This window comes from Anastrepha obliqua, chromosome 4 (genome assembly GCF_027943255.1).
Source record: "Anastrepha obliqua isolate idAnaObli1 chromosome 4, idAnaObli1_1.0, whole genome shotgun sequence".
Lineage (NCBI taxonomy): Eukaryota > Metazoa > Arthropoda > Insecta > Diptera > Tephritidae > Anastrepha > Anastrepha obliqua.
In genome coordinates this window covers 64,567,592-64,577,323 of record NC_072895.1, presented here as the reverse complement: position 1 = coordinate 64,577,323, position 9,732 = coordinate 64,567,592, and positions in this window count along the sequence as shown.

The following is a 9,732-nucleotide window of genomic DNA, read 5'->3' as shown; positions in this document are numbered from 1 at the left end:
AAGCTTAACAGCAGCTAAGGCTTCCAGAGTCACTGAGCCCATATAAGCTTTTGCTTAAAAAAAACACAAATAGCTATTTCATTAGTCTGCGATAATCTCTTAAATTCTCATCAGGTTCATCAGCAAAGCAAAACTTGTACTCTAATATATTCGTGAAGCATCAATAGAGTTAACGTTGTGTTCAATGAAACGTGTTATCGAGTCATGATTGACAATTTTTTGTTTCGAAAACGACAGACGGAATGTGATTTCAACAGAATGAAACTGAAACCGATATAGCATGTGAAATCATTCATTTGTTAAAAACGAAATTTGATGAGAGTATTACCTCTCGATTTGTTATTGTTAACTAACCTTTTAGATCATGTGAGTTAACATCATTCGATTATTTTCTGTGAACGTGCTCGTATGTTAGGCAATTGGCGTTCGATAAACAACCAGCAACAATTGATGATCTGGAAGCTAGCATAAATCGAGTTAGAGTGGAAATAAGATCAGATTTACTTGACAACATCTTAAAAATTTCAGTGATAGGTTGCAGGTCGTTAGAGGAGCCAGAGGTGGAAATATAATATGTGGGAAATCAGAGTAAAAAAGTTATGATAAACAAGAAAAATACTTTCATGTATTAAATTAATCATTTTACATTTCTGAATTTTATTTAAATTTCTTATCCCTTTAAAAAACACTCAATACAATTATTCTTCGGAGAATACGATATTTTTTGCCCTTGTGCTCTTTTCAAGCCACCAATGAATTATTTTAGACACCTTTGAAACTTTCTATATGGAATCATTTTACTCCATTATTTGTACCAATAAGTTTCAATCTTGAATTTTACTTATGAATTTTGTTTTTTAAATTTTGCTCAATATTTCATTTTATTCTTAGGTATTAAATTTATATTATGTCTTTTCTTGTGTTTCCTATACCCTCGGACATGAAATGCCAAATAATAGAAAAAAACTTTTCTAGCTTTTTCTCCTCGGCTGGCAATGGCAAACATCCAAGTGTATTTCTGGAATGAAAAAGCTCCTCGTAAGAAACTCAGAGGCGGCATAAAACTGTAAGTCCCTCCATTTGTGGGTAAACGTCAAAACGCATACCATATGTAGTTAGGAGGAGGAGCTCTGTAAAATACACCAGAAAGATGTAAGCGCTAATTATTATTCATATTATAGACTATAAAGTACTGAGCCTATTAGAGCTTTTAATGCATAGGTATAGTAAAAAATTCCCATATAGATGGCACCGAACTCCAAATGTTTTCAAAGGTGTTATTTTGTAATACGTTTCTATTCATATATAATTGGCGTGTACACCCTCTTTTGGGTGTTTGGGTGTTCCACAAATGGAGGGACCTACAGTTTCAAGCCGACTCCGAACGGCAGATATTCCTTTATGAGGAGCTTTTCCATGGCAGAAATACACTCGGAGGTTTGCCATTGCCTGCCGAGGGGCGACCGTAATTAGAAAACACTTTTTCTTAATTTTGATCTTTCACCGAGATTCGAACCGACGTTCTCTCTCTAAATTCCGAATGGTAGTCACGCACCAACCTTTTAGGCTACGGCGAAACCAACCATTCTATTCATACTCACTATATTAATTAATTATGTGTAGATGAAAGAAAATCTTTCGACGCAAAATTTACTCGCATACTCGTTTTTTTCTCTCAATTTCTTCTGCAGATAACGAAAAATAAGTAAAAAGTTCTACATTTTAATTTAAAAATTCAATGGCAGAAGGTGGTTTATTTGATTGTCATTAGCTTTTTGATAGGTGGCAATCCTACGTAAAATGATATATTAAATATTTTTTGAAACAAATTTTATTTGAGGCCTGGATGTTATATTTTATTTATACTTTTTTTCATTTATATATATTTTTCATTTTCTATTTATATTTCCGCAAATTCTTTGAGGAATATCGTTAATGTGGCTCATTTAACTTAAACTTGTTTTTGATAATTCAAAAATCTGGCAACCTCCTTTTTCAAGTTTTTTCTTTACAAAGCTTTCAGAAATAAACAAAATAAAAAAGATGAATGAAATCGGAAAAGGTTTTCTCAAGGTATGGCATTGACATAGGGAAATAGGTTTGCATTTTTATATACCGGGTGTTTTTTTAAGAGCTTAAAATGATAATACAAAACAGAAATATTCTTGAATTAATTTTTTTTTTATTACAATCTGGTAGATAATTTCATAGGAATCAGTTTTTGAATAAAACGGCAGCTCCTTCCTCATCTTGAAAGAAATAAGTATCGATGATGCCGCTAGTGCTCATGAATTTCGGGGAAAAATTATATTTTTTCAAAGTAAATTTCCACAATTCATAACGACTTGCCAAACGTTAGCCAAACCAAAGTGTCATCTTTCAATTTTATTTCTATTTGATACTGAAATTTAATTTTTAGCATACAACTTCGATTGTTCTGCATTGCTTCAAGTATTTTCTCCGTGCTCCTGTCTCACCTGTGTTGCTTCCTCTTGCGTAAAAATAGTCAAACGTCTGTACTAGTTTCGCGCCCAAATTATGTGCAAAGAAAATAAATCTCATCAGTTTTGCAGCATGTCAGCATGTCAGCTTGTCATTCTATATTTGCTATTCACAGCCATACGAGTACTCCATTGTTAGTAGAGCTGCCTACTTGTTGTTGTATATTGTTTGCTTATTTTTCTCCCAACCAGTGCATTGAGTTTGCTGTAATCGATTCAAAATAGAAAATATATAAACACGCACCAGACACAAACAATACAAGATATGACACACACACACGTAAATACGCCGAGAAAGCAAATGCGTCAGACAGGTGGCAGATAGGTAGCCATTGCACTATTTGCTCATACACACAATGCCCGAAAGCAAATAGCTATAGAAATGGTTTGTGTACGTGTGCATGATGTATATACATATGTATGTATGTGTGTGTGCTAGTCTACAAATGGCTACGTATGCTGTTTACAGCATTTTTCAATCACTTGTTGGCTAGCTGCCTGACTGGCTGCCTGGCTGAAAGTTGTTTGGCTGTCTAGATAATTAAAGAAATATACACAAAATACAACAAAAATAATCAAGATAAATCGAATATTGGCAAATTGAACAATAGCATTTCGCTCGGTATCAGTTTCGGTGAAATCGAAATTTGGTAAACAAATGCGTGAAATAGTAGAGAAGTGCGCAATGGGGTGTGGTGTGTGCAAAGTTCGGCATTGTTGCGCCCATGAAGCGTCACTATCGTTGCCAAGTATTTATGTCTCAGCATCAGGTGGATTTTTATAATAATATGCCATATATCACTACCCAGCAAACATATTCAGAATGCTTGGAGTTTATGAGTTCGAAATAAATCGAACGTATGTAAGAAAAAATCGAGAAATATTAATAAAAACATCGCTCATAAATGAACATAGAAAGTCTGCATGCACCTTACTCATATTTTTAAGTTAATTAAAGATATTAGGTTGGGGAATAAGTTCGTAGCGTTTTTACCGATGACTTATATTTAAACAAAAAACAATAATTATATCAATAAGATAATCAAATACATATTCGCCGTTGCTGTTTACAACCTCCGCCAAAAATGACCTGGTCTGGTATCAAAGAAATTGTTGAGCCAGTTTTTAAGGACCTCTTTGTTATCGAAGGTAACGCCTTTTATACAGTTTGGCAGGGAGTGGAAAAGATGGTAATCGGTCGATGAAAGGTTCGGAGAATACGGCGGATACTGAAGGATCTCCCATTCGAGCTCTTGGAGTGAGGTTTTGACGACTTGTGCAGCATGGGGTCTAGCGTGGTCATGAAGGAGTATGGTTTGACATTTCGATCAGTCGAATAGCCTCATTCACGCAGTGTACCTAGGCAATGTAGAGCTCCTTGTTAACCGTTGCATTCTTTTGGAGCACTTCCCAGTGCACCATGCCCTACCAGTCTCACCAAACACTTCTTTGGATGAAGATCCGGCTTGACTCTCGGCTTTGGTGTATCTCCTGGAGTCACCCACTCCTTTCTTTGCTTCATATTGAAGTATGGGCACAATTCTCATCTCCCGTTACGATTCGGTACAAAAAGCGCTGTTTATGACCGCTTGTTGCTCGATGGCGGGCAAGATGCTGAGAAGAAATTTGAAGGTGACTTCTTCGTTTTTTTCGTTAAGCTCGTGAGGCACCCAGACAATGCTTGCTGGGTAGAAGTGCATAATTTGTCTATTGCTTTGTGTTTTTAAAAATATGATTGCTAAAGACAACGCACTGTAAAAGTTCATTCACTCATTCGTGAATTCACAAATTTGTCTTAATAACAGGAACAGGAAATTTGTCTTATGAACGAGGAGGAACGGGTTTAGAACACTTGCCGTTTTATCTCTGGAAGTCGACATTTTTTTCAGTTTATTGAAGTTTTCCTAATTTGGTATCTAAAGGGTATCTAAATTATTTGGAAAATATTTGTAAATAGACAGATACCGTTAATACATATTGTCTTTAAGATAAAACTCTAAATCAAAATCGAATGGCGCATATTTTTCTACCTAATATTTCTTACTCGTGTTACTCCCGTTTTAAAAAATCTGAGAAATAAAAATAAGTATAACTAATTCTAAAAACATAAAAATAAGTAATAAAATAAGAACAAAAGGGTGTGTGGTCGAATAATCCACAGTCTTCCTCTTTCAAAATTGTTATACCGCGTTCTTGCCTTTTTGGTTTTGGAGTTCTTGGTCCCATTTTATCGCGAAGTGTAATTTGACGACCATAAGGCCGCCGTAGCTGAATGGGTTGGAATTCAGAGGGGGTTGGAATTCGAACCTACGAATCTCGGTGAAAGACCAAAGTGAAGAAAAAGTTTTTTCTAAAAGCGGTCGCCCCTCGACAGGCAATGGCAAACATCCGAGTGTATTTCTGCCTTGCAAAAGCTCCTCATAAAAATAAAAAATATCTGCCGTTCGGAGTCGGCTTGAAACTGTAGGTCCCTCCATTTGTGGAACAAAATCAAGACGCACACCACAAACAGGTGGAGGAGCTCGGCCAAACACCCAAAAAGGGTGTACGCGCCAATTATATACAGGTATATATAAGGATAATCAATGTGCTTATTTACATTTCCAAAAGTGCAATTGTGCTTGGTACAATTTTTTGGCTTAAATGAGCTTTTCCAGTGCTTTTAAACAATCATAGTAGTCATATGAGCCCTTTCAAATTCCTCTGAATTTGCAGTTTGTGAAGAAAGGGTTTGTACAAAGGGAAAACCATTTTTTACGTTTTAAGTTTTTTATTATAAAATAATTATTACTTCGTTTTAATTGGCAGATCCCATTCAATAAAAATTTGTTTACATATCATTCTTGTCATTCTCTGTCATTCGTGAAAAGTAAATACGTTAAATATACATTTTGACAAGCTTTTGAAGTAAAACAAATCAACATTTTCTAATGCGTTAATTAGTTTTAGTAAAAAAAACTTCAACTGTTCTCCTCATTTTTGTGCTGGTATTTGCAATTTTCTTGATATTGAACGTTAAAATTAAAAAAAATATATACTTAAAATTCAAAATAAGCAGTACGAAAATGAATATTGAAGCAAATGAAAAAAGAAGACAAGGTAAGATTTGACATCATCAACAAAATGTCGGATTTTCGGACTGCGTAACCTTGTTTATATTGTAAATAATTTGCTGATTTCCTAAAATTGCCTTTCTTAATTCACAGCCATTACTGTAAAATATCATAAGATTTTCAAAACCAGATGTATTGAATGTTTTTTGTTTTTTCGGTTTATTATTAAAATTTTTTGTGAAAGATGTTATGGAGGATTTTTATATAATGAAAAATAGTAAAGTTTCCTAAGCCGAAAATTTAATATCTCGGATCCAAGTGAAACGATAAGTTTATTATTGGTTTATCTAGTGGTAATGTTGCCCAAAAAGAATTCTTCAACTTTTAATAAAATTTGTCGAGGTAAGGGATTTGAAACATTACGAATTTTGTTAAACATCTCCTATAAGTTTAATTTATACAAAACATTATTCAAGTCTAAGTGAAGTTTACAGATTTTGGTATGCTCTATCGATTTGTGAATTTTACTTGTGTAATATTTTGAATATTAGAACTTTGAAACGGCGATATGAAAAATAAATTTACTTTTTTCTCCAAAAGCAATGCTTTAAATTTCCAAGTAGATAGTTGTAATTGAAAGCTCAATGTTGTTTTGTAAGTATACCGAATTTCAAAAATTCAGAAAGCCATTTTTTTGTTTTCGAAAGTTATACCACTCCATTTGTGGGACAGCATCAAGAGGCAAACCACAAATTGGAAGAGAAGTGCGGTCAAACACCTCGCAAATAAATGTGCGCTCAAATTATGTTCCTGTACACATATATAAATACATGGGCATGTATGTGTGTTGACATATTTATTTATATTTCGAAGTAATAACTCTTCGTACACATAAAGGATACACACATACATACATACTATGGTATATGTATGCATATATGTATATGTGTATATTCATCTATTTCCTACAGATGCCGTGCGCCTTATTTAATTCATTTAGTTTTTACTTATTTTTGCACGTAACAATCCTCAAGTACTCGGAGTTCATTTAACTAATTATTTACTTATGCGAATCGATTAATTCGCAAATGGCAATATTTCAAAGTTTCGTTCATTAATAAACATTTCCGATCGTTGCCAAAATTGTGTCGCATGTCTGCTCATCTTTATTTAATGCTAAAATTCTGTAAGAAAAGTGCCAAGGATGAGTTTCGATACATTTATTATTCATTCAAATTTATTGCATCGGCTTCAAAGTTGACCTCCTCCCAAATGCATGTAATATAAGCTGATACGAACGACTAATTCAATAATTAAAGAAATATTTTTCAAACGCACTTTTCTGATTGCACTTCAGTTCTCGTCGCCAATTCTCTTTTATGTCGTCTATCGACTTCGATTGCTTTGAAGTTGTAATTTGAGTTTTGGATAGAGAAAACAGGTAGCCGGAGTCATTTCAGGTCATCAACTATTCTAAAAGCGTATAATCATATTTCTGCGTTAAATCCAGGTTTTGCTAAATATAATATTTCGGTTTCCCCTGTTAACTTTGTAAATTAAAAACGGCTGAAGAGCAAAGAGCAAGTAACTTTCGAATAAAGTTATGTTTTTTTAACTCTATTTATTAAACAAGAATAATAGAAACAAGATTGCGCCTATCAGAGAGTGCGTGATGTCACATTAATGTTGTAGTGCATTGTTGCCAACTCTTTGCTTTTCGTAAAAAAATAAAATTTAAAATGCGAAATTGTTTGAGTTTGGTGTTTATTTCTTCTTTAATTTATTAATTGTAATTAAAATTAAAAAACAAAATTGTATAATAAAAAAAAAACGCAAGAAAGGCCACGCTGTCACTTAAAGCATATGCTGATAAGGTTTCAGTGCTATTGAAAGTTTGTCGATTGTTATAAAGTTTGATGGTTTGAAAGTGCAAATCTCATGCTTTGCTCCTTTTGAAGGTATGCAAGAATATTGGATCTTTTTCTCTCAACTCTTCCTAATATTTTAAACGTTTTTATAAATTTTAAAAATCCCTAGAATTTATTGAAAATGAATTAAAGTCACAGAGGTGCATTCGTAGTATAAATGAACAATAAAAAATAACAGAAAATACTGAAGAAACCGTAACGACCTAATTGAAAACGGAGTACCTTGTCTTTTTACATAACCTTTTCCGCATTTTTTTTTCAAGAAATTCTCTTAATATTAAGTTTTAAACATAAGGAAGGATTTTAAAATTCTGTTTTTTCAAAAGTCTATTGTACATATTCACAACACATGTATTTAAAAAAAAAACGCACGCAGCAAAGGACAATCTGTCACGCACACAAAGTTCCTAGTAAAAAAAGTAATTCAATAAAAAAATTGGTATTTTCTTTTCTTTAAATGGATATTTTAGTGTTTTTTATATCGAAAACTAGACAACGCTGCAGTTACGAGAGGGAGATTTGACAGCTTGAAGGAAAATAAGAGAAAGCATTTTGAAAAAAAAGTGAAAATAAAGCGAGGAAATGTCACCCACACAATAAACTAATTAGCTAACTAATTTTTAAAAAAATTGTATTGTACATAATTATAAACATTACATTTTAATTAAAGAGGCTAGAAAAATGTCCACTGACCACCAATCGCACTAGGGTGACGGGCCGGCTGATATTGTCAAATTCGCTGGGAGCCAAGTAAACGTGCCACCTCATTATTCTCTTCATCGTGTTTATTAAGGGGACAGATACCTGTAAGCGGCCATATTTTCGCTGCTTTTCATTAAAGTTAATTATTTAAAATGAAGAAGTCAATATATTTTTTTCAAAATTGGCATACAGTTTATTTATACTTTAAAATAATATAATTTTTTTTTTTATTTTAATCATTTAAAATGGCGGATGTACACTCAATTCTTCCAGGAAGGTCGCAGCGAGGCTTCTCAATCGGCGGGCATTGTAGCATCGGCGTCGGTGACCTGAACACAAAAAACCAAAATTTTTTTGTTTATTAATGTCGTAATTTCTATCTGATTTAAAAAAATGAAAAAAAAAAAAATCGCGGAATAAAATGCTTCAAAAAATAAATTTTGGGGCGATTTTTCCTACTATTTTTGCTTCGAAAAAATTATTTTCGAAAACTTGTAAATTTACATAGAAAGTAATATCATTAAAAAAGTGTGCAAAATATCAGAGAGATCGCTCAACAACTTTTCGAGTTATCGTGTACGCCAATTCAAAAAATATAGTTTTGAGAAAAATGCGTCTAAAGTTTGAATACAACATAACTATACCTCTCCCAGCGCTCGAACGCAAAGAATAGAGTCGTCACGGTTGACGATCTATAATATAAGAAATACTTACATTTTTTGACACATTCTTAAGGGATTATATTCGCATTTTATGAAAAAAAATTTTGTTTTTCGAAATTTTACAGGTATCTGTCACCTTAAGTACATTCCGTCATAACATAACATTCAGTACTTCGTTTAATTACAATTTGGAAAAGATGACTGTGTAAGAACTGCCAATAGAGTTTATTACTTCAAGTTTACATATTAAATCTTTGTGGTAGATCTGGTGCCGGGACGTTGGTTTTGTTTGATAGGTTGAAGGAAAACCATGGCGTGGTGCCACACGCGCAATATTTTTTACTGAAACCTCTGTATGATGTCGGGATTTCATTTTCCAGGTGTTTTGCTGATTCGTGCAGTGCAGTTTATTATCCAGCGAAAGCATTGATTTTTCCCCAAGTTACCAACAAACAGAACGAAGTTTTATTCCAAGGTTTTTTCCGCTTTGAAACTATGTGATATCGCCACCTAAGTCGTCGATCCAGTTGAATTCCTAAGCACTTAGCGTGACCCGTTTGAGATATCTGACGGTTGCTAAAATGCACTGCAGGACAAGTATCCTTGCGGAGCGTAAAAATTATTCGCGCTGATTTTTTTCACTGGAATTTGTTCAGCCAACTTGTGCTAAGTCTGTAGAGGGTTTGTTGAAGTTGATTAATTATGTATGTGATAAAATATTGATGTTTTTCACATAATGGCAATGCACTATTCTTTTTTTTTTATATATTAAAAATATTATTCAGACTAGAACAAAAAGCATATAACTTAAAGTTTCACACTAATACAAAATTTAAAAACAAATTTAACAAATTTCAAACTTTCTCATCCAAATTTTGATGTAATA